The sequence below is a fragment of the Panulirus ornatus genome, chromosome 42, assembly GCF_036320965.1.
Source record: "Panulirus ornatus isolate Po-2019 chromosome 42, ASM3632096v1, whole genome shotgun sequence".
Lineage (NCBI taxonomy): Eukaryota > Metazoa > Arthropoda > Malacostraca > Decapoda > Palinuridae > Panulirus > Panulirus ornatus.
The window spans coordinates 29,808,918-29,836,504 of record NC_092265.1 but is presented as its reverse complement, the minus strand read 5'-3'; the positions used below and the strand labels follow the sequence as shown (position 1 = coordinate 29,836,504).

The window sequence follows — 27,587 nt, the reverse complement described above, 5'->3', positions numbered from 1 at the left end:
GAAAGTCACCACATTCATAAGCCGAGGGACGTAGCTTATCCCACCTCGTTAGAAAGAAAACTTACCTGTATTTGAATTAATGAACGGGCAAAGAGAAGACTAAATTTTAAGACACATCTATTATACAACTGTATAATTTATATTATATACATTACCACATTTCCTGCACTTTCCATCACAAATGTGCTGAGGTCATAACCTTCTAGTTACCATTACCTTACAACCTTAAGGATGGTGGTCTACAACACCTCTAGATTGATGGAGAAAACGAAAAGTTTCGTTTTACTATTAAGATCACAGAAATACGGTAATTCCACTTCACTACCACTAACTACTAGTTATTTTACTTGTTGATTTTCACGGCTAAGATTTTCATCCTCTGAGCGAAGCCATACAATAATCGTCCTTATCTATTCTGAGCATTGCATATCCTCCTTGTTACTGGTGCGCCTCACTGCACACCTTACATGAGTGCCTTCCACAGTATTAGGGACAGCTGCTGGGCCTCACTGTAGCTACTTCTGGGACGGTTGCCAATCTCCCTCGTATTCTCTTATGACCATAGCGCCAAACCGACTCCCGCCATCAGGCCGAAACGCACAAACATTTCCGACAAAATTGAGACAACCGCTTTCGCGTCAGTTTTGACACCAAGTGAATTTATACGACAATTACGTTCAAGATGCTTGGTTTTTCGTTCATGGATTGAACAGAAGCAACCAACGATGGTTGCTACTGCCCAATCCATGAAGTCCCCCCCACCACGGAAAGGTAACCAAGCTTCGGGGGGGATGGGTGTTTACCCTGACGCCAACGGAGAAACTCAATATTAGTGCAGAGATCTTTTCCTCGGTAAAGAAAGTGTAGCCGAACTCCGCCCTCATGAGGTTACTGCACGACAGCAAAGATCACCCTTTGGTAGGCTGTGCTATAGGCAGCACAGCTCCGTCAAAGATCTCACTCCATAAGTGAACTTATATAGATTCCTTTTTTAACATTTTGTCTTGTCTATAAGGAACTCATCAGTTCTTCTCCAGTGAAAGCAAAAAATCATCGAGAAATTCATTTGTCTTCTCAATATCAGGATCTTGTGGCTCTGTGTGGGGGCCGGGGCTGGTGGGGTGTGTGTCTGGCTGTGTCTGGAGAGCGAGGCTGGTGGTCTCTGTGACTGGTTGTGTCTGGGGACCGGGGCTGGTGGTCTCTGTGACTTGCTGTGTCTGGGAAGCGGGGCTGGTGGTCTCTGTGACTTGCTGTGTCTGGGAAGCGGGGCTGGTGGTCTCTGTGACTTGCTGTGTCTGGGAAGCGGGGCTGGTGGTTTCTGTGGCTGGCTGTGTCTGGAGATCAGGGGAAGTCTTGGGCATAAATTTCAATATACTGTGAGCGATATCGTCTCTCAACCGATCCCTCTCGATCTTCTCTTGCACGGCCTTCATGATACGTTTGGGCGGCTTTCTCCATTTTCTTTGCATTTCAGTTGGTGATCCTGCGCCATCGAGCCACATGATACCAGAATAGTATCGTTCCTGTTTCCCAACGGGTCCAATCTTGGTGTCACACATGATGCCGAGTGAACCCAAATGGCGGCCGATGTTTACGTTGGAAGCCACGGGCTCGTTATGTATCTTGCAGTAACTTTCATACCGTTGCTGCAGCTCTTTCCTGCTGATAAGGTACCGCTTCATAGTAATAGTCTTTCCCTTCATTTGAACGAAGGTATTCATGAAACTAACAAAGGAAGCCTTTCCTTTGTAATCCCGTTTGTAGTAACAGAAAGCCATTGAAGACGTGGACTGGGTCAGGCGAAGTTACACAGACTAACAAGATAGTCCTATAATCAATGGTCCTGTATCAGCACTGAACTCGAAATACGTCAGAACGACAATTTGAACCCAGGGCTGGAGGGCCAATAGATGATATTCTCACGTCTTGCTCAACCAAGTAACCTCGGTTAGACCTTGTTTATATTTAAATATAGTAAAGCTAATATAGTGAAGCTGGATGATTCTATTTATATGTAAGTTGCAATGTAGATTATATAAGGTCACATTTCAGATGGGTTCCTGACATACCAACTTACATTCTGATATATATATATATATATATATATATATATATATATATATATATATATATATATATATATATATATATATATATACACATATATATATTTCTTTTCTTTTCTTTTAAACTATTCGCCATTTCCCGCGTTAGCGAGGTAGCATTAAGAACAGATGACTGGGCCTTTGAGGAAATACCCTCACCTGGCCCAATTCTCTGTTCCTTCTTTTGGAAAATTAAAAAAAAAACGAGAGGGGAGGATTTCCAGCCCCCCGCTCCCTCCCCTTTTAGTCGCCTTCTACGACACGCAGGGAATACGTGGGAAGTATTCTTAATCCCCTATCCCCAGGGATAACATATATATATATATATATATATTTTTTTTTTTTTTTTTTTTTTTTTATACTTTGTCGCTGTCTCCCGCGTTTGCGAGGTAGCGCAAGGAAACAGACGAAAGAAATGCCCCCCCCCATACACATGTACATACACACGTCCACACACGCAAATATACATACCTACACAGCTTTCCATGGTTTACTTCAGACGCTTCACATGCCTTGCTTCAATCCACTGACAGCACGTCAACCCCTGTATACCACATGACTCCAATTCACTCTATTTCTTGCCCTCCTTTCACCCTCCTGCATGTTCAGGCCCCGATCACACAAAATCTTTTTCACTCCATCTTTCCACCTCCAATTTGGTCTCCCTCTTCTCCTCGTTCCCTCCACCTCCGACACATATATCCTCTTGGTCAATCTCTCCTCACTCATTCTCTCCATGTGCCCAAACCATTTCAAAACACCCTCTTCTGCTCTCTCAACCACGCTCTTTTTATTTCCACACATCTCTCTTACCCTTACGTTACTTACTCGATCAAACCACCTCACACCACACATTGTCCTCAAACATCTCATTTCCAGCACATCCATCCTCCTGCGCACATCTCTATCCATAGCCCACGCCTCGCAACCATACAACATTGTTGGAACCACTATTCCCTCAAACATACCCATTTTTGCTTTCCGAGATAGTGTTCTCGACTTCCACACATTTTTCAAGGCTCCCAAAATTTTCGCCCCCTCCCCCACCCTATGATCCACTTCCGCTTCCATGGTTCCATCCGCAGACAGATCCACTCCCAGATATCTAAAACACTTCACTTCCTCCAGTTTTTCTCCATTCAAACTCACCTCCCAATTGACTTGACCCTCACCCCTACTGTACCTAATAACCTTGCTCTTATTCACATTTACTCTCAACTTTCTTCTTCCACACACTTTACCAAACTCAGTCACCAGCTTCTGCAGTTTCTCACATGAATCAGCCACCAGCGCTGTATCATCAGCGAACAACAACTGACTCACTTCCCAAGCTCTCTCATCCCCAACAGACTTCATACTTGCCCCTCTTTCCAGGACTCTTGCATTTACCTCCCTTACAACCCCATCCATAAACAAATTAAACAACCATGGAGACATCACACACCCCTGCCGCAAACCTACATTCACTGAGAACCAATCACTTTCCTCTCTTCCTACACGTACACATGCCTTACATCCTCGATAAAAACTTTTCACTGCTTCTAACAACTTGCCTCCCACACCATATATTCTTAATACCTTCCACAGAGCATCTCTATCAACTCTATCATATGCCTTCTCCAGATCCATAAATGCTACATACAAATCCATTTGCTTTTCTAAGTATTTCTCACATACATTCTTCAAAGCAAACACCTGATCCACACATCCTCTACCACTTCTGAAACCGCACTGCTCTTCCCCAATCTGATGCTCTGTACATGCCTTCACCCTCTCAATCAATACCCTCCCATATAATTTACCAGGAATACTCAACAAACTTATACCTCTGTAATTTGAGCACTCACTCTTATCCCCTTTGCCTTTGTACAATGGCACTATGCACGCATTCCGCCAAACCTCAGGCACCTCACCATGAGTCATACATACATTAAATAACCTTACCAACCAGTCAACAATACAGTCACCCCCTTTCTTAATAAATTCCACTGCAATACCATCCAAACCTGCTGCCTTGCCGGCTTTCATCTTCCGCAAAGCTTTTACTACCTCTTCTCTGTTTACCAAATCATTTTCCCTAACCCTCTATATATATATATATATATATATATATATATATATATATATATATATATATATATATATATATATATATATATATATATATATATATATATATATATATATACATAAAGGCAAGATATGTCCAAAGTAGGATACCTATGAGGATGTAGTGAAGATGGCCCTGACCAAGATAAAGGCACTGATACTGAAAACCAGATGACTGTGAGGATGTAGTGAAGATAGATTTTCATTAAGATAGAGTTCAGTGCTGTTGAAAGTGACTTGACTACAAGGATGTAGTGAAGATGGCCTTTGAGCAAAAGAACGTTAGTGATATTGAAAATAAGATGATCATGAGGAAGTGGTGAAAATGGCTTATAACAAGATAAAGGTCAATGATATTGAAAATAAGTACAAGGATGTAGTCAAGATAGTCTTTGGCCAAGATAAACGCCATTGATGATGAAAACAAGATGACTGTGAAGATGTAGTGAAAAAACCTTACACCACAGAAAAGCCATTGATATTCAAAATGATTATGAGGATGTAGTGATGACGGCGTTTGATCTTGATAAATGCCTGTGATGTTGAAAAGAACAACTTAATAAGCCAAAATAAAAAAAATAAAGATAAAATCAAATAATTAATTCAAAAACAAGGGTAAGCAACCAGAAATAAAAGGACCTAGGAAGTCCAACAAATAACACCTACTATATGTTTCAGCGGCGGACAAACGCTGGTTTTCACAAATTTCTGCTAAACGAATGGTTGTATCACTATATTTCGAAGGCGTTATAGAGAATCGGACGAGTGTGCGGTGCTCGTCTAACCCTCCCTCAACATCTTGAACATCCCCCCGACCAACCCATTCCCCCACCCACCCCAATATCGCAGTATCTCTCTCCCCATTTCCGTCTTCATCCCCATATTTACACCATCCATTGTTTGTATTTGATTTTGTCGTATTCTAATCACGTACATGAATAATAGGTATGACTGTATGTATATAGGTATCATACATTAGTAATGATATGTAATACAGTTATTGTGTGTGGACGTGAAAACCAGAGTGCGTCAAACGACCATGAAAGCAACAGGTAATCCCGTTGTTAATAACCGACGTGTCGACGGCGACCAGAAGGAAGAAGTCAGTTTTGGTTTTGGACAACCAAATGAAATCGTTGATGGGTACTTCATGTCGTCTTTACGTTTTTAAATGATAAATATATGCCTTAATATAATATCCACAGTCCCCCATATCCCCTCCCTCCCTCTCTGAGGTATGGGGTACCCACCATCACGAGGCTACAACCCTAGCGATTGCCGAGGTGGAATCATCAGCAACAATGTTGTCCTTTTGCCTCCGTGGATGCAGGACAGCGTTTGTTCTTCGTCTTGTCACGTTGTACAAACGTGAATGCATCCGCGGTAGAACGTACATAAGTTTGAATAGGTGCGGAGACAATATATTCTGGCTCGAACATACATTATTACATTTATATACATATGAAATATGAAAGTAAAGCAGACTGTATTGTGTCGCAATGTCATATTAATTATCACAGTAAAGTAAGACTAATGTGTAACATAACTTTAATTTTTATGCACACAGACCTTACGAGCAAGTTGGGCACATCGTGGGCATGGCTGTGTCAAGAGTGAGGAGCATAGTCAACACCACCACCACAGCCCAGCCTCCCCTTCCACACCGGCATCACCAACACCTACATCGGTTGTTTGTGATAACTTTACTCTCGGTGCAATATGGCGCCACATCCACAAGAAGTTTTCGGTAAAACAATATTTAACACTGAGGGTCATACCAGCCGACCTGAAAACACATGGTATCCTCCCGGAGGATACCACTGACACAACAGTTTGGTGGATCCTGCACACCATGGGATTTCAATACAGACTGTCACAGCGAAAGATGTATGTAAGGAGGGAATCGCTGGACGTTGTGTGTCGTCGGATTGACGCTCTCCGGGCTCTACAGCGCCACCGAGAGGAGGGAAGGAAGGTGGTATATGTGGATGAGGCGTGGTTTACCGCCAGGATGGGCCAGTAGGGAGTAGGTAGATACCACACAGGCTCCAAGCAACACCACGTACAGTCGTCAGGTACCACCTGGTGAAGAGGAGCGATTTGTAGTGGTCGCAGGTGGCACGGACGAAGGCTTTGTTGACGGCTCATACCTGCGCTACCCAGCCAAGACCAACCAGGGTGATTATCATGGAGAAATGAATGCCGAACTGTTCCTGCGATGGCTAACAACGCAGCTCCTTCCGTCACTGCCAGAGCCATCGGTACTTGTGCTAGACAATGCACCATACCACAGCCAGCTGACGGAGGAGAGTCGATGCCCTACCACAGCCACCAGGAAGGCGGACCTCATCAGGTGGCTGGAGCAGCGCAAGATATCCATCCCACCTGCTGCTACTCGCCCTGAGCTGCTGGTCCTCTGCCAGCAGAAGCGTCCACAGCGCCAGTATAAGATCGACAACACCATCCGTATGTGGGGCCACCAGGTCATACGGTTGCCACCTGGCCACCCCGAGCTCAACGCCATCGAGCAAGTATGGGGACTTATGAAGAGTCATGTGCGCTCCACACTCCAGCGGTTTACCCTGACGGACGTAAAGGCAACATTGGAAGAAGCCAGGCAATTGGTACACAAGGACGTGTGGGTGGGAGCTGTTCAGCACTCCCGTAAATTTTAAGAAGAATACTGTAGGACTGGCAACATACACGAGGGAGTCGAACCCATTATCATTAACATCACCAGTGGTGATGAAGACGATGACGTTTTCTTTGGTAGTGATTACGAATAAATTTGATTTTATCATGTTGTCATCATTTTATTCCTACAGTATTATATATATATATATACATATATATATATATATATATATATATATATATATATATATATATATATATATATATATATATATATATATATATATATATATATATATATATACAGAGGGCAAAAAAATATGCATATTATAATTTCGTGATAATATAGATATGAAAGAGTCCAGTCAACAGACTGACAGTATATTAACTGGAACAGGTTACCAGTTTATGATGGGTAGGTACACAGTATGTACTAATAACAGCAATAACATTTCCTAGAAGGTCCAGACCACAGGTAATGGCAGTACATCGTGTTCACTTGGTTGACCATAAGGACTGTAAAATCGACCTTCTATATACTACACGTATGTAAATATGCTGTTGTACAGTAATGATCAACGTGAAATACGTCTTGCGTCTATGGAATTGTACCATAGTGTTAGTTAATAATCATACCTATACATATACACCTACATGACATTTTATTATAATTATATACTAAAGTTATGGGAAAATAGGGAGGGACACAAGGTTGGGTGATGAGGAGTTAGAGGGAGAAGAAGAGGGATAACGAGGGAGAGAAAGGGGGGAATTGGGAGGGTGTTGGGAGGCCACACTTTCCTTCGAAAGCGTCAATATGACTACTCGGTTTTGTATTTGTTTTCACAAGTAAACTCCTCACATAACACATATAGCAATGTGGTATGTCAGCCATACATTTGGTCCGGGTGTTAAAGATAGCGTGATGAAATATCATAATGATACAATGAATCGTTTACGAGATATTTACGAAAAACAGCGTTTGTCCGCCGCTGAAACGTATAGTAGACCATGAGTGAAGGAGTGAGATGTGGAGATTATATATCATTGTGAGTTATTACATAAAGTGATCGTGATGAACGTTACGAAGATCAGGCAAACTATGAGGCTCATTATTCCTACATCAAATATAATAATGTCAATCATTCCAGTAATCTTACCATAATTGACCTCTTCCATCTAGGCAGCCTTCCTCCCTTCCTCTTATCTTCTCCAGAACAAACCTGGTTCATTCTTGTGAGAGACGATAGTGTTTACTAAACTCTTCCTGTGACCAACATGTAAATGGTGTGACCGATCACTGACCACCACACCTTACCTCACCTACTTCCTCCACCTGATCAATCTGCATCACTCCTTCCATTGCTCACTTCCATAATAGAATTAACGTTTCTACTACAAATGACAAGATTCACTTGGCCATGTTTGTTAACATCAGAGCAATAATCTTGAAGAGCGACCATTCCTTACTATTGACCTTTAAGGCAGGAATCATTATTTTCCTCAAACTATCAATTGCTATTTATGTGGGGTCGGTCGGTCGGCTGTGGGGAGGGGTAAGCGACAACACAGACTCTGGTGGAGTTCCAGTAATGATGTTACTGAGTCAGTCGGGCACACACCACTGTGGTACACCTGGTGATATTTTGTTTGTCTTAACTAAGTCGATAAGTGGAAAACTGAGCAGCAGTTTACTTGCTTATCTTGTGTACTTGTTCCTGGATTATTGATGACGTTCACAATAATAGGTATAGGACTGGTCTTATATCTCTCTGTTCCAGCTGTGATTGGTACAAGTCGAGTGTTGACGAACGGCGGTCCGTGGGGATGAGGAGAGAGAGAGAGAGAGAGAGAGAGAGAGAGAGAGAGAGAGAGAGAGAGAGAGAGAGAGAGAGAGAGAGAGAGAGAGAGAGAGAGGTCATTGTGCCGGGGGGGGGGGGGGGTGGTGAAGGGGGCTGGGGGTGAGCTGGTGGTGTTGGTGGGGGGGAGGAGGTGGACGGGGTCAGCCAGATGAGCACATCTTGGTAGGTGGTGTGAGATGGACCCAGGAGGATTGTGTGTGTTGTGTTCTGTATTGTGTCCAGCTGGTGCCTCTGTGTGTGTGTGGCTCTAGTTAGTCAGGAGGACCTGGCTGGGGCGCGGCTCAGGTACAATAAATATGGTATAGACATTCCTGAGTTTGAACAGTGATGTCAGTCGGCGGTGAAGGTAGAGACAGTATGAGGAAGATTTGATGATAGAGTGAATGTGTTGAAAATGAAATGTCTGAGGACAACATGTGGTGTGACGCGGGTTGATCCAGTAAGTAATGATAGGGTAAGAGAGAAGTGTGATGATAAATAGAGCATGGTTGACAGAGCTGAAGAAGGTGTACTGAAATGGTTTAGACATTTGGAGAGAGTGAGTGAGGGGAGGTTAAAGGAGGATACATGTGTCAGAAGTGTAGAGGACAAGAATAGGGCGACCATATTGGAGATGGATGGAGGAAGTGAACAAGAGTTTGAGTGATCAGGGCCTGAATATGCTCAAGGTCACGTGAGAGGCGTGTATAGGATAAAGTGAACTGGGGCGATGTGATTTACAGGGGACGACCTGCTATCAGTGAACTGAAGCAGGACATATGAATCAAATGGGGTAAACCACGGACAGGGTTGTAGGGCCTGGTTGTGGACTGTGGGCTGTGTTTTCGTTGCATTACATATGACAGGTAAGGAATGTATGTGAGGGTATGAAGCATTATCTTATGTTCCTGGTGCTATCTCGATACTGTGGACAACGGTGAACAGAACATCGTAGACACAGAGTTTAAAAGGCCATATTATGAATGGTAGCCAGGGAATGAATGGCCCAGGAAATGGAAGCATTTAAAAGTTCGCGTTAAGTGATGGACTTCAATAGAATGTACAAACTTCCTTTCCAGTAACTGAACTAAAGCTTATATTTATTTCCAGAGACGGAGTTTGATGGTTCATTATATAAAGACAGACTTCAAAGGATATCGTTGAATTAAGTGACTATAATTTTTTTCAATTAAATGAGACATTTCCTAAAACAGCTGCAATTTGACGGAGTTTAAAAGTTCGCAGTTGTTTGAGAGAATTTTAAAGTTATTGACGGGATCAAAAGTTTGAGTTTCAATGACGCTTTGCACAAATTTTCGTTTAAATGACATACTTTCAAGGTTTGTCTTTATATAATGTAGTTTAAAAGTCTCTGATCAAATAACGCAGCTGAAATGATAACGCTCGAATACTGACGCTTAAATATTCGTGAATAAATGACGGAGTTGAATGGATGGATTTTAAGTTCGCGTTTGTGGGAGGAATTTTGAAAAATTGTGTTTAAATGTCAGAGTTTAAATGATCATATGTACCAGGTTGACCAGATGGCGGTAGTGTGTAGACACAGCCATACCAGGTCGTATTTATCATCATTAAAGTCACCTTCCTTACTTACTTATGGCGGCGATGAAATTCACTGGTTCTTGATTCTGCACCAATTAACCTATCAGATAATGGTACAATGTTTGCCTGGTGTTGCATATATCACGTCTGTTGTTGAAACACAAGAATGCCAGGTGACTTTGGGAGTGGATGATAATGTAAAGATCAATATAAATGTGGGAAATCTTGAACCGCCATCACCAGACACAACACATGTTTGGATCTGGCGGGGGGAGGGACTTGCCTGTGACGTCACGATGCCCCGCCTCCAGCCTGGCGCCGCTCTGTGTGTGTGTGTGTGTGTGTGTGTGTGGGGGGGGGGGGGGTAATATTTGCGTATTACGGGAGAGCGATATACACTCGTGATGTCTCGTCTTTTGACCTTGTAATCATATACTGTCTTTACTTCTATGAGCTCTCACACACACACATACACATACAGAGACACACACACACATGCATACACACACATACACATAGACACACTCCCACAGACACACACACACACACACACACACACACACACACACACATAACCTTGTACTTTGATTAAAAAAGATAAGGAAAAATCTATAAAACATATATTTCCACACGTGTAGATATATGTTATGTATTGAAATGTGGCGGAAAAATTCCTTATATATTAACAAACGTGATTGAGGACGTAAAGAATCTGGTACAAACATAATGGTTATTGTGATAAATGATTTGTTTATGATAAATATGTATTGTGTTGCATTATAATGGTTGTTCAGAACCAAGGTCTTTAAGCCTGAAATCGTAAGATGTTAGAAGAAATAAAAAGATGTTAAATTTAAACATTTATAAATATAAACCACAGAAAATCCAATAAAAGGGGCTAGTTTGAGGCAGGAGTATTTCATCACTTAATAAAATATCTACATCTACGTCCTTTTCTTTCATCATTTCTTATGTTCACTTGTAATTAATGCCTCTTATCTAACATAAAAATTCTGTATAGGTATTTGATTAATGTTCTCCAACGACGCGTTGTATAACTCTTCGTTAGTGAAGTTCATTTCGTGTAATGGATCATGCATTACAAAGTTGTGTCTATCCACACAAGTGTAACACGTCCCAGGTAAAGATATATTCTAGAGATAGTGTATATCTAACATATATATGTGTTTTATAAATATTCATAAAAAGTTTTCCTGAGGGACAATACCTAAGACTTTCGTATTAAAGTTGATCAGTTGTAAGTGATCAAGCATTACAAAGGTGTGTCCATTGCCACAGGTGCTACTGATCCCGGGTAAAGGTATTTCATCATCTTTGTATCTTTAACCTTTCTAGTTATAGATGTTTCATCCCTGATTCCATCCTTACAATCGATGTATGTGGTTTGTGTTGCCTTTATCCTTAACATATCATTAGTCAGTTGAAGTGGAGAATATGATTCTGACCCTAGCCACTCTACTCCGTCTTGCATATGCTATTCAAGAGGTGTTACCGGATTCCGCCGATAATATAAGTGCTTACGTCATGAGAGGGCTTCTTTTTTATAACTTTTGATGATTTATATTATTTGGGTTATGTATTTCGTTTTGTGATGTTAATAAAATTGTTGAAATTCACATATCATATTCTTTATTTGTCATTTAATGAGCTCTAGTTTATCAAATTTGATTGTTTGTTGTTTTTTTTATATCAATATAGATTTTCTCTGAAAAATACTTTAGTTTAATTCATAAATGATATTTCTAAGTAACACGCGGATAATTTTTTCATTAGTGTTCATTATATGAGTATATATACTTACTCCTTTACTTATCTACATCTTACATACATACATACATACATACATACAATACATATAAATCTCCAACAGCCAGGATCGAACCCGGCGCCCTTGTGTAAGAGGAGGGAATGCTACCACTAGGCTATGGGCCTGGCAAAATAGGAAATAACGTTATTCGAATACTATGTACTCGAATACCCTTCGTCTCACTTTGGTGAGCAACCGGGTCTACACCGGTCATTTCCCAACAGGCGCACATAGCCAGCAGATGGCATTTTACCGAACCTAATTATAGATTGAGAGGTTTATTATTTTCTTAAGCGAAAAGTCCTTGTTTCCAAGTTCTGGAGAAATTAAAGTACATTTCAATGTAAACATGAAGTAAAAAGTATAGAAATTTAACGTTTTCCCCGACGCCGTCTCCAATCAGTACTGTTTACTATCTGCTTGGGACTCCGCGATGACCTTCAAGTCTCGAACCAGGCGGGGGCGTGGGTACTGGTCAATGAAGTAAAGAGTATAGAAATTCAACGTTTTCCCCGATGTCGCCTCTCCACTCTGCTATCTGTTTGGGACTTTGCGATGACCTTCAAGTGTCGGATCAAAGAAAGCAGACTGGGGCGCTGGAATTGGTCAATATCAGTGGCGAGATGGACAAGCTGGCACAGGCGGTGTCGGACTCCGTCGTCCTTCTGATCCTCAGCCAATTGGGCAATGAGTTACCCGAAGGAGTAGACGTCGTTAGCGGGAGCAACTGGCTCTCCCTCAATGATTTCGGGGGCTATCCAGGGACATTGCGCTGGGTCACCTGTTATAGGAGGCACGTCACCAGCGTAACTGCTCAGACCGTAGTCGATGATATGGAAGACTGGGCCATGGTGGCGGGTCTGGGTTACGGTAACATTATTCATCTTGAAGTCAAGATGAATGACCCCCTTATCATGAATTTCTTGAAGTCTCTTCCCAATGGAGATGAGAGACTCAATAACCTCCTGGCCGCTGCAGTTTTCTAAGTAGCTGACGTAGTTTTGACCAGTGTAGGACATCAGGAGTCTTGCTGGATGGAAAGCCAGACCCTTGACCAATGGGGCCCCTCCAGCGCCGGACAGGTAGATCTGAATGTCAGCTTCGCGAAGGAGAGCGTACCTCGCGTCGTTTTTCTTCATGGTTTTAAGGACACTATATTCATAATTGAAGCGAACGAGCTGAACTGATCCATTGCCGCCCTCGCCAATATCGGAAACGATTCGAATCCACCTTAACTGGTCCTCGCTGAGGATGTAGTCCTGAAGGTCTGCCTCCAAGCTGAGATCGGCCACGTCTAGGGAAGGGTAGGCAGTTGGTGAGCTGGTGGGTTGGGCCGCGACTGGAGGGAGGGATTCAGTTGATGGATGTGTGGGTTGTGCCACGAGTGGAGGGAGGGATGCAATTGGTGGGTTTGTGGGTTGGGCCACGACTGGAAGGGGGGATGTAGTTGGTGGGGGTGTGGGTTGGGCCACGAGTGGAGGGGGGGATGCAGTTGGTGGGTGGATGAGTTGGGCCTCGACTGCAGTTGCTGGTGGGGTGGGTTGTTGCACGGTGTTGGGGGAGTCTACAACGTCCCCACAGGTGACTAGTATTTGTATCCCGCGAGCTGCAAGTCTCTCCCGCAGAGCGGCAGCATTGCGGGCAGCAACAAGGCGGTTCACTCTCGCCTGCCGCTCGTCCACCACATGCTCCTGACGAGTGCGACGGCGTTCCCGACGAACGGTGTGCCGGCCACGCCACGCAATAGCCTGTTGACGCTCCCAGTGGCTCGCTCTTCTTCGGGTTTCGACGATTCGAGTAACTCGGTCCATAGGAGGGGTATATGTTATTGTCCTTTGATGAGATTTGACTAGACCCATCAATTTCATATACGTGTTGAGCCAAAAATATGGTGGTATTTAGTAAAGATAGAAACAGTTAACATATATAGTGGTGTTATGTAGTTAAGATAGAAACAGTTAACATACTCTGGCTAAGATAGAAACCTAAGGACATAAGGAACACAAAGGTGTTGCGAACATGTCATGAATTTGAGATGAACATAAGCGTAGTGGACATTCAATGATAAAGGTGAGGATGGGCTTAACTTATGGTGAAGAAAACGGTGCATTAAACAAATAATGAACATTAGGTAGTAATGAACATGTCATGTCACGTAAATGTGTGGTGAACATATGATGAACGAAAGGGTGTAGTGAAGATGTATTGAACATAAGTGGGTAAAGAGCGTATGATTAACGTTATAGTGTGGTGAATATTAAGTCATGAACATGATGTAGGGCTTAGCAGATGATGAACATAAGGGTTTAGTGAACAGATGATGAACATAAAGGGTGCAGTGATCATATAAATGAATAAATAGATAGAATTGTAGATTGAGAGATTTATTATTTTCTTAGGCGAAAGGTCCTTGTTTCCAAGTTTTGGAGAAACTGAAGTACCTTTCAATGGAAACATGAAGTAAAAAGCATAGAAATTTAACGTTTTCCCCGGTATCGCCTCTCCAGTCTGCTATCTGCTTGTGACTTCGCGATGACCTGCATGTGTCGGAATGATATAAGGAAGAAATAGCAAGGAATGATTAAACAGGAAAGCGATGGAAACGAAGAACATTTTCTCCCAGGATCGTGGTGGTGGAGGTGTTGGCCAGGGTGGTGGCTGGAGTTGTCTGTCGGTCCGTCAGGTGTGATGATGGCGACACGTCTACAAGGGACGGGTGGCGGGCGGATGATGGACATCTTCCCTTTACTTCCCTACGAATGATATTCATTATTTCTATTTCTCAAGCGCTGAACTTTAAATACTGCAGACTTGCCAGCCATGTCACAGCCGGTTGGAAGGTATGTAAACCACAGACACACTTAGAGAGGGCGTTAGTGTGAAGATAGATTTATAAACCCGCCATATTTCGCGAGTAATATGCAGCAATATGATCCTTCCCCCTGCAACACTAGTACAGCCAGCCATGGTCATCACTTCAGAAGGAGACACCCTTCAACGCATCTTCACTACACCTTGAATCATACGTCACCTTCAACCCTCAACAAATGCACAGCGGAACTACAACCCTGTTGTAGGGTTTGACCTGAGGCCAACCTCACTACATGCTTATCTTCACTACAACCGAAAGACAAACAGACAGACAGACAGTCAGACAGAGGGCGTGAGAGAGAGAGAGAGAGAGAGAGAGAGAGAGAGAGAGAGAGAGAGAGAGAGAGAGAGAGAGAGAGAGAGAGAGAGAGAGAGAGAGCGACTGATATCAATATAAAGAGGGAGAGAGAGAGAGAGAGAGAGAGAGAGAGAGAGAGAGAGAGAGAGAGAGAGAGAGAGAGAGAGAGAGAGAGAGAGAGAGAGAGAGAGAGACCGACTGATATCAATATAAAGAGGGAGAGAGAAGAGAGAGAGAGAGAGAGAGAGAGAGAGAGAGAGAGAGAGAGAGAGAGAGAGAGAGAGAGAGAGAGAGAGAGAGAGAGAGAGAGAGAGAGAGAGAGAGAGAGAGAGAGAGAGAGAGAGAGAGAGAGAGGCGATTGATATCGATAGGGATAGAATTTGATATATATATATATATCTATATATATATATATATATATATATATATATATATATATATATATATATATATATATATATATATATATATATATATATATTTGATGGAAGAACAATGCGGGTGTTACCGGACTAACCCTTGGGTGCAGCTGTATGCCATCATCAGTCGACGAGTGTAAGAGTACAGTCTCGTCGAAGAAGCCCACACTCCATCACCTACCCTGCTTCTGATTGTGGCGCAACCTTAATTGCTCACGAGAGTCAGTGGGTTATGAATGTGTAAAAGTTAAAGGCATGAAAAACACAATTCTTCCTCTCTCACAATAAAGCTTACTGGAAAGCTAGGAAGACATTTTATGCTTCTGGTAACAAATATGTGACAAATAAGGATAAATCGAAAGGTTTAGTGTTGTCCTATTCTCCCAACTTAGCTCATCTAAGACATGTTCTTAACAAACAGTTCTTGTAATGTTGCTTTCCAGTACAAATACACCATCAGCAAGGGCGTCCTGCTGTCAATGGATTGAACTAGGGTATGTGAAATGCCTGTGGTAAACCATGGAAAGGTCTGTGGGGCATGGATGTGGATAGGGAGCTGTGGTTTCGCTGCATTACACATGACAGCTAAGAGACTGAGTGCGAACGAATGTGGTGGCCTTTTTTGTCAGTTTTCCGGGCGCTACCTCGCCATTACTATTATCATAAATATCATCACTGATATCATAATCATTATCTATTATCATTATTATCAATTGTTATCATTTTTATTACCATCATTCCCGATATTATTGATATTATTATTATTATTAATACTATTATTATCATCATTCACCATATATACATATATATCAATATGTTATTGATATCATTAGTCTTTTCATTATCATTAATGATATTATTATCATTAATATCAATATCATAATTATCATTATGATTATCATGACCTCTTGTGGGGCCCCCATCCCCCACTGGGGCCCCGACACTACACCCTGACCATGTCATCCTCCCTCGCCACTGACAAAGGCATTTTACCATGGATGACTGACTGTCCATGGTGGATATAGCCATGGATGACTGTCCATGGTGGGATATAGCCATGGATGACTGTATATGGTGGGATATAGCCATGGATGACTGTCCATGGTGGATATAGCCATGGATGACTGTCCATGGTGGGATATAGCCATGGATGACTGTATATGGTGGGATATAGCCATGGATGACTGTCCATGGTGGATATAGCCATGGATGACTGTTCATGGTGGATATAGCCATGGATGACTGTTCATGGTGGATATAGCCATGGATGACTGTTCATGGTGGATATAGCCATGGATGACTGTTCATGGTGGGATATAGCCATGGATGACTGTTCATGGTGGATATAGCCATGGATGACTGTCCATGGTGGATATAGCCATGGATGACTGTTCATGGTGGATATAGCCATGGATGACTGTTCATGGTGGATATAGCCATGGATGACTGTCCATGGTGGATATAGCCATGGATGACTGTCCATGGTGGATATAGCCATGGATGACTGTTCATGGTGGATATAGCCATGGATGACTGTTCATGGTGGGATATAGCCATGGATGACTGTATATGGTGGGATATAGCCATGGATGACTGTTCATGGTGGATATAGCCATGGATGACTGTCCATGGTGGATATAGCCATGGATGACTGTTCATGGTGGATATAGCCATGGATGACTGTTCATGGTGGATATAGCCATGATACAGGTGGATATAGCCGGATGAGTTGAATGTAATAGACTCATGCATATTGACTTGATCATCGTCGATATAGAAATATGCAGTAATCATGGCACAGTCCACACATTCGGACTTACTTTTGGGTCACCAAGTCCAACAGCTTCATTAGCTACTATCAGTCAAGACTTCAGACTTCTCGCTATTCGGCAAGTCATCAGTCAGTCACAAGCTTCAGACTTCACCCTTCGGCCACATCATCTGTCACAACTTCAGACTTCACCTCTCGGCTACTCATCAGTCACAACTTCAGACTTCACCTCTTCGCTACATCGTCAGTCACAACTTCAGACTTCACCTTTCGGCTACATCATCAGTCACAACTTCAGACTTCACCTCTTCGGCTACATCATCTGTCACAACTTCAGACTTCACCTCTTCGGCTACATCATCAGTCACAAACTTCAGACTTCACCTCTTCGGCTACATCATCAGTCACAACTTCAGACTTCACCTCTTTCGGCTACATCATCTGTCACAACTTCAGACTTCACCTCTTCGGCTACTCATCAGTCACAACTTCAGACTTCACCTTTTCGGCTACATCATCAGTCACAACTTCAGACTTCACCTCTTTCGCTACATCATCAGTCACAACTTCAGACTCCTCTTCGGCTACATCATCAGTCACAACTTCAGACTTCACCTCTTCGGCTACATCATCAGTCACAACTTCAGACTTCACCTCTTCGGCTACATCATCAGTCACAACTTCAGACTTCACCTCTTCGGCTACATCATCAGTCACAACTTCAGACTTCACCTCTTCGGCTACATCATCAGTCACAACTTCAGACTTCACCTCTTCGGCTACATCATCAGTCACAACTTCAGACTTCACCTTTTCGGCTACATCATCAGTCACAACTTCAGACTTCACCTTTTCGGCTACATCATCAGTCACAACTTCAGACTTCACCTCTTCGGCTACATCATCAGTCACAACTTCAGACTTCACCTCTTCGGCTACATCATCAGTCACAACTTCAGACTTCACCTCTTCGGCTACATCATCAGTCACAACTTCAGACTTCACCTCTTCGGCTACTCCATCAGTCACAACTTCAGACTTCACCTCTTCGGCTACATCATCAGTCACAACTTCAGACTTCACCTCTTCGGCTACATCATCAGTCACAACTTCAGACTTCACCTCTTCGGCTACATCATCAGTCACAACTTCAGACTTCACCTTTTCGGCTACATCATCAGTCACAACTTCAGACTTCACCTCTTCGGCTACATCATCAGTCACAACTTCAGACTTCACCTCTTCGGCTACATCATCTGTCACAACTTCAGACTTCACCTCTTCGGCTACATCATCAGTCACAACTTCAGACTTCACCTCTTCGGCTACATCATCAGTCACAACTTCAGACTTCACCTCTTCGGCTACATCATCAGTCACAACTTCAGACTTCACCTCTTCGGCTACATCATCTGTCACAACTTCAGACTTCACCTCTTCGGCTACTCCATCAGTCACAACTTCAGACTTCACCTCTTCGGCTACATCATCAGTCACAACTTCAGACTTCACCTCTTCGGCTACATCATCAGTCACAACTTCAGACTTCACCTCTTCGGCTACATCATCTGTCACAACTTCAGACTTCACCTCTTCGGCTACTCCATCAGTCACAACTTCAGACTTCACCTCTTCGGCTACATCATCTGTCACAACTTCAGACTTCACCTCTTCGGCTACTCCATCAGTCACAACTTCAGACTTCACCTCTTCGGCTACATCATCTGTCACAACTTCAGACTTCACCTCTTCGGCTACATCATCTGTCACAACTTCAGACTTCACTCTTCGGCTACATCAACTGTCACAACTTCAGACTTCACCTCTTCGGCTACTCCATCAGTCACAACTTCAGACTTCACCTCTTCGGCTACATCATCTGTCACAACTTCAGACTTCGCCTCTTCGGCTACATCATCAGTCACAACTTCAGACTTCACCTTTCGGCCACATCATCAGTCACAACTTCAGACTTCACCTCTTCGGCTACATCATCAGTCACAACTTCAGACTTCACCTCTTCGGCTACATCATCTGTCACAACTTCAGACTTCACCTCTTCGGCTACATCATCAGTCACAACTTCAGACTTCACCTCTTCGGCTACATCATCAGTCACAACTTCAGACTTCACCTCTTCGGCTACATCATCTGTCACAACTTCAGACTTCACCTCTTCGGCTACATCATCTGTCACAACTTCAGACTTCACCTCTTCGGCTACTCCATCAGTCACAACTTCAGACTTCACCTCTTCGGCTACATCATCTGTCACAACTTCAGACTTCACCTCTTCGGCTACTCCATCAGTCACAACTTCAGACTTCACCTCTTCGGCTACATCATCAGTCACAACTTCAGACTTCACCTCTTCGGCTACATCATCAGTCACAACTTCAGACTTCACCTCTTCGGCTACATCATCTGTCACAACTTCAGACTTCACCTCTTCGGCTACTCCATCAGTCACAACTTCAGACTTCACCTCTTCGGCTACATCATCAGTCACAACTTCAGACTTCACCTCTTCGGCTACATCATCTGTCACAACTTCAGACTTCACCTCTTCGGCTACATCATCAGTCACAACTTCAGACTTCACCTCTTCGGCTACATCATCAGTCACAACTTCAGACTTCACCTCTTCGGCTACATCATCTGTCACAACTTCAGACTTCACCTCTTCGGCTACTCCATCAGTCACAACTTCAGACTTCACCTCTTCGGCTACATCATCAGTCACAACTTCAGACTTCACCTCTTCGGCTACATCATCAGTCACAACTTCAGACTTCACCTCTTCGGCTACATCATCTGTCACAACTTCAGACTTCACCTCTTCGGCTACTCCATCAGTCACAACTTCAGACTTCACCTCTTCGGCTACATCATCTGTCACAACTTCAGACTTCACCTCTTCGGCTACTCCATCAGTCACAACTTCAGACTTCACCTCTTCGGCTACATCATCTGTCACAACTTCAGACTTCACCTTTCGGCTCCATCAGTCACAACTTCAGACTTCACCTCTTCGGCTACTCCATCAGTCACAACTTCAGACGTCACCTCTTCGGCTACATCACCAGACACAGCTGTCAGACTCACGCACACTACCATTAATTTTTCATTAGGTATTTGTCATTATCATTTTACTGTGAGTTACATAGAGTTAGATGCATGTTGCCACGGGCTCACTGTTCCCACGGGCTACTGTTAATCAGGATGTTTGAACACGTAAGAGCTGATCTGTTATTTGAACACGTTGTTGAATGGGTGTTGACGGACTCCCATATAACCCCTGCCAGTGTGACCTGAGGAGACACACTGGCCAGCATCGTCACACTGTTCACTAGAGTGTGTCGTAGTGTGTCATAAGACTATAGCCCAGAGTACTACAGATGGACGTACACGTTTTGTTGTAATAAATCTACAAAGGCCGCCTGATCTTCATTGAGTACCACAGACGAAGAAGACCTGATTTCCTTCCTCTCAACTCAACCTTACAAATGGTGGCAGTGACGTAAGAACCTACGTGACCACACACGACCGTCACATCTACTTCATATTTCTACGTCTGGTGTTGCCAGCAGTCATACAAGCCTACCTGACACAGTCCTGGTGCTCCCTCCTGTGGACGTTAAGGGCGGAACCCACGGCCGGCTACGTGCTCCATCACCCGTACCTCAATGCACTGAAGATACGCCTTTATTGCATTGCTGACACTGTGCCGCTTGCAAGGGCATCAAGACAGCGCCACCGCCGTGCAGTGTTGTCATCACATCCAGACGTGTCAATCAAGGTCAGCCATCCTGCCAACACCAACGTGGAGGTCATCTTGTCAACCGCTCCAGAGACGCGTCATCATCAGCCGTGGCGACATCCCAGACGTCAGCATCGCGTGGTCCAGCCCTTGTCGGTCACTCAACTTTCCTGCTAGCGAGTCGCTACTCTGCACACATCTTCACCTCGCTACACCCAGCGAGCCGCTACTCTGCACACATCTTCACCTCGCTACACTCAGCGAGCCGCTACTCTGCACACATCTTCACCTCGCTACACTCAGCGAGCCGCTACTCTGCACACGTCTCCACCTCGCTACGCTACACCCAAGACGTCTTCGTGAGCGAATCTCCCATTCTTATAAGAAATATGTCAAAATGGTTCACTCTGTGAGATATGCTTGTTTTGTGTGATACTAGTTCTTAGTCTATAAATATAGACATCTATATACTTTGGGTAATATGATTATTCATCTTTGTAGTTTAGCAAATTAATATAAGTTTTCAGTTATTCTTGCATATATTCTTTCTTATGTTTTCATACATTGGTACTATTGTTTTTAGTGATGATTACTTTCATATATAGAGTCCATTACTGATATGTTATACTATTATGTGCACATCCCATATACAGAGTCTTGTATTCATATGTTATACTGTTATGCCAGCTTTTCATTGCCTTTATTTCATTACAATATTTTCAAATAATATTCATGTTATGTATTTTGTATTAGGGCAATATTGTTAATTATATTTTGAATATTTTTGGGGGGTTATTACTTACACACTTTACGTAAGATTGTATTACATGTCCCAAGAAATTCCACGCGGTAATCGTAAAGGTTCATATGTACTTAGGAGTTTACCTAGAATCTCTTATTATAAACGGAACCAGCCTTCTAAAATGGCGACGTCACACAAAGTTGTTTTGACAGATTCTGGTAACTCAGATAACCCACAGAAACCTCCTTACACGTTACCACACCCACCTCCACAGCCACCTCCACATCACAAAAACTCGGGACAATCAATTCCTTCACAAAAACTGTTTTTACACTAAAACAAGCTAGGGAACCACACGAGCTATTTGATGGTAAACTGTCAAATTCTGATCGGTGGATTAGAAATGCAGAGGGCAATGTTGAAGATAATGGTGATTCAGGAGACAGAGCGCTTATATCGGCTGCTAAAAATCTCATTGATTTCCACCAGCCTAACAATTAAGCTAGGGTTGTCTATGACTCAGATGACATTGGAAACTGTACATCTTGGGAGGAATTTATAACGTTGTTTAAATTAGGTTGTGAGGAATCATTCTCAGATAGTTCACTTCACATCCTTTAACGTGCTCTTAACACAACATACTTGGATGATACGTCAGTCCCTGATCACTGGAGTACCTTACAAGGAAGAATGAGATTAGTTAGGCAGGCTTATGAATCCTTACCCTGGATACCGGCCATGATGAATCCTGAAACTCATGTGCAAACACTCATGCGATTATTACACATAACCTTCATTCTCTAGGACCTGACCTCCAGACGTAACTCGGCGGTTACTTAATGAAGACATCGACCCATCATTGTGGGTCAGTAACGAAAGTATTGAGTTACACTCAAAAGAAAGTTGGATATTATAACACCAAGACACTGGGGAGAGTGTCGGCTTCCCAAAGCGTGACGTAACATTCTAGTGGTCAACACAATCATTCTTCTCATGGTCAAATACAGCGATTCAGTGATGACAAACACTCACATAAAGTGACGTGCTTCCGGTGTGGCCAACCAGGACATAAAGCGAATGTGTGTCCTTACACATGGGACTCATTCTCACGTGAGCCTCGACCAGAACAACAAACGCAGTCAACGACCCATGTCATCACAGCCTCGGTCGTCACGATTCTGCCGACCTAGTCATGATTTCCTCCAGTCAGACATCAGGCTGACCTTCACCCGCTCGCGCCCAACACCACCAAGCAGGTGTTCATATCATAGCAACGCTAGACACACTTCAGCCGAGCCTCAGCTAGACACACTTCAGCCGAGCCTCAGCTAGACACACTTCAGCCGAGCCTCAGCTAGACACACTTCAGCCGAGCCGCAGCTAGACACTTCAGCCGAGCCTCAGGTAGACACACTTCACTTCAGCCGAGTCTCAGCTAGACACACTTCAGCTGAGCCTCAGCTAGACACACTTCAGCGGAATGCCAAACATTAGCTAGACAGACGTCATCTAACATAGGTTCATCATGTCATTATCAACAATGACAATCTCTCTCTCATGACAAGACTCCATCACATAAGGAACTCTTAAGACGTTTTCGTTCTTCGCCATTTTCTCACATTACAAGTTTCGATTTAGTGGGTTCTTTCCAGGATAAGCCAATCACAATCTTTCTAGACAGCGGCGCGGAAGCAGATGTCATTCATTATGATTTTATTCAACCATTAATGGAGCGCACTCAACTTGTTCAATGCTCGGTCTTTTACCCATCCCTTCAAAGTATCTCAAATGAAAATCTCGACGTAAGGGGCACTACTAAAATGAACATTCGCATAGGCGACTCGGTCATTACCGTAACCCCTTACATTGTTCGTGGTGTAACGTTTCCTGCTAACTTGTTACTAGGACGCCACTCTATGTGTGGCACAACATGAGATCTGTCCTATTTATCATGTGGTTTGTGTTGATAATACGTTCCTGCCATTGTCAGAGAACAGTTCTCACTCAGTCAGAGTCATTAATACATCTGCTCCCACGTCCTGCTTCACGGTAGACAATACGCATCCTTTTTACTTTTCTAATCATCATTGCCCTGGTAAACTGAGAACCAACATGACTCTGCATAGTAACACATTAACGAAGGTTCCTCTCTCACTTTCTCGAACATGGATGAATGATCATGGACTGAGACATAGACAGGGTGATCTCGCACTAAGAGTAGTTGCTGAACCTTCCTCACTAACTGTCACACGACTATCCATGATGGACGCCTCTATTCATGACACCCCAGATGGAGAGGTCACCATATACATTGCCAATACGGGACCCCACTCCTGTCCGTCTCCGTAGAGGGGCTAAGCTTGTGGAATTCTCCCTTTTGAAGTCCGGAATTCAAGACGAGGAGTTGCATGAGTTTACCATCCGTCTAGTCTCACATCCATTAACCCACCACCACCTACTCCTACCCCAGACTCAGCAGTGCACGGCTCGAGTCAGCTCCCCACCATCACCCCTGACATGATATCCAAGGTAGGATTAACCAAGCATGTTGACCAGTTAACAGACTTACTTAACCAGTATAGGTCTACTATTGCCTTATCAGGACAACCACTCGGTAGAACTCATTTGGATGTTCACAATATTAACTTAGAGAAAAACACACGTCCCATTTACGTCCCAGCCTATCGATTGACGCACGCGCACAGAGACATGGCAAACAAACTTGTTCAGGACATGTTGAAAGATAAGGTTATAGAGGACTCACGATCACCATGGAATTTACCACTTCTGATCGTTCCGAAAAAGGACGGAACTTTTAGATCAGTCATAGATTTTAGAAAACTCAACAACAAAGTCACTTTGAAAGATTGTGTCCCATTACCAGTGGTATCAGAGCTTCTTCATAGCCTCGGTAACAATAAGGTATTTTCAACTTTGGATTTATTGAGCGGATTTTGGCAGATTCCCTTGTCAGAGGAAAGCCGCCCCCTGACTGCGTTCAGTACGCCAGATGGTCATTGGCAGTTCATATGCATCATGGCCTTCGGTCTTCATTCCTCACCGGTGATCACCTTCTCAAGGTTAATGACTAACATTTGTCGTCACATGTTGGGCAAAGAAGTATTGGTTTATCTTTAATGATATAATTGTCATGTCTCCAGATATTGCTTCTCATTTCTTCATCTCATGTGCAGGGACGCGAAATTAGGAGTGCTCGCCCGTGTTGTTAAACAAACAATCATTCCAACAGCATTAGTACAGGATTTCTTGAAGTTAGCACATGATTCAACCCAGGCCGCACACCCAGGCGCAGATAGATGCTATAAGCAAACTCGTTTGAGGTATTTTTGGCCAAGATGCAGAAAAACATTACAGATCATATTTTGAGGTGCCAAACCTGTAAGACACAAAGGGAAGTCCCACTACCCCGCAGACTGTTGAAATATCCTTTTCCTGCATACCTATGGGAAAGAGTTCATATGGACATATTAAGAGGTTTTCCTAGGTCCATGGCAGGCTAGAGATACATTTTAGTAATTACTGATGCCTTCACGAGATATTGTGAATTAGTTCCAGTTCAAAATAAAGACGCAGCCACGGTCGCTAATGCGTTCAAAAAACATATCTTAGACAGATATAATGCGCCGAAGATTTTAGTCACAGATAATGGAGGGGAATTTAATAACTCACTATTAGAAGAACTCTGTAAATTGTATAACATAAGTAAATGTAATATAATGGCACAACCCCCAGCCTCGAATGACCTGGCAGAAAGGTTGAACCGTAAGATCTTCCAGTGTCTTCGCACCAACATTAATTTTGATCATGATGAATGGGATGAATACCTGTCTGATGTCCAATGTTCATTAAACTCAGTCAATTGGAGACACCCTTCCACGCCTTACACGGTTTTGATAAAGTTTTGCCGTATGACATAATAGCGTCCCCTCCTTCATGTCCAGCGGTCCAGAAATCAGTTGTAGCAGAAAAATATCGCACGACTCAATTGATTCATCAAAGGATCAAGGAAAATCTAGGTGAAGCCACTACAACCTTCACGAACCAGGCTGATAAATCCACGAAACCATCAAAGGTGGCTCCCGGACTCTTGGTAATGGTGCAAGAATTTAACACTAGAAGTGATGTTCCTAAACTTGACCCAAAATTTTCTGGTCCCTATAGAGTCTTAGCTCATTAAAGGGGCATACGTTTAGGGTTTGACATCTAAATACAGGTGACATTCGTGAAGAACATGAGGACCACTTGAAAGTTTTACAGTATTGTGAACATGATCATCCCGGTACCACAACAGACAACACTCCTCAAATCCCAAACAATGTCACCCAACCAACTTCTACCACTGTTCAGACTGTCCCCACACCACAACCGACCTGGGGTGGTCTGAGTGTGCGGCCTGTGTGTGCGGCCTGGGGTCGCCTGTGTGTGCGGCCTGTGGTCGCCTGGGTGTGCGGCCTGGGTGTGCGGCCTGGGGTCGCCTGTGTGTGCGGCGTGGGTGTGCAGCCTGGGTGTGGCGGCCTGGGTGTGCAGCCTGGGTGTGCGGCCTGGGTGTGCGGCCTGGGGTCGCCTGTGTGTGCGGCTTGGGTGTGCGGCCTGGGGTCGCCTGTGTGTGCGGCTTGGGTGTGCGGCCTGTGTGTGCAGCCCGGGTGTGCTGCTTGGGTGTGCAGCCTGGGTGTGCGGCCTGGGGTCGTCTGGGTATACGGCCTGTGTGTGCGGCCTGGGGTCGCCTGTGTGTGCGGCTTGGGTGTGCGGCCTGGGGTCGCCTGTGTGTGCGGCTTGGGTGTGCGGCCTGTGTGTGCAGCCCGGGTGTGCTGCTTGGGTGTGCAGCCTGGGTGTGCGGCCTGGGGTCGTCTGGGTATGCGGCCTGAGGTTGCCTGGTTGTGCGGCCTGGGTGTGCGGCCTGGGGTCGCCTGTGTGTGCAGTCTGGGTGTGCGGCCTGGGTGTGCAGCCTGGGTGTGCGGCCTGGGTGTGCGGCCTGGGGTCGCCTGTGTGTGCGGCCTGGGTGTGCGGCCTGGGGTCGCCTGTGTGTACGGTGCAGAAGATAATGAAGCCGTGTATTGTGTTTATCTTAACTGCTAGAAAGTATTCGAATTGCCATGAGATGGCGAGGTAATCGTGTTCGATGGTGTTGCGTATGAGAATGGCGACTCCCTCGTGTCTACTGTCTGGAGACTGTCGTGATGTATACCCGTAATGTCTAATTTTGTATCCGTTGGTGATACATGTGATGTTAAGTATCACAACATCGGGTTTTTTTTCTCTTCGAGGAGAGTGGCAATCAGATGACGGCCATTGTGATAGCTGCGCACGTTAAATTGTAAGATTTTTAGCATTTTACGACTTATGGAAGTTTATTGGCCTTCTGTGTCTGTTGTCGATGAAGGCCGTTGACGCACCGTTTGAGTGTTTCACGTGTATTATGTTTCTAGTTGTGGGTCGGGATATATCTGGTGAGGGGTCAGGAGAGGGGGAGAGGGGAGAGGAGAGGATCATTGTCGACGAGTTGAAGGTCGAGGATGACCGTTGGTAGGTTGTCCGGTGTGTCGGCAAGATCAGGTGCTGGGGCTCCTCTTGGAGGGTTAGGCGCGGGACGGAAGGAGGGGGAGGGGGGAGGGGGGCATTGGTAAG

The 27,587-nt window shown here is 44.0% G+C and overlaps 1 pseudogene; it reads left to right on the top strand.

The window, feature by feature from the left end:
• Positions 1-6,202: 6,202 nt before the first annotated feature.
• On the top strand, positions 6,203-7,000 carry LOC139762025 (uncharacterized; annotated as a pseudogene).
• The last annotated feature ends 20,587 nt before the right edge of the window (positions 7,001-27,587 follow it).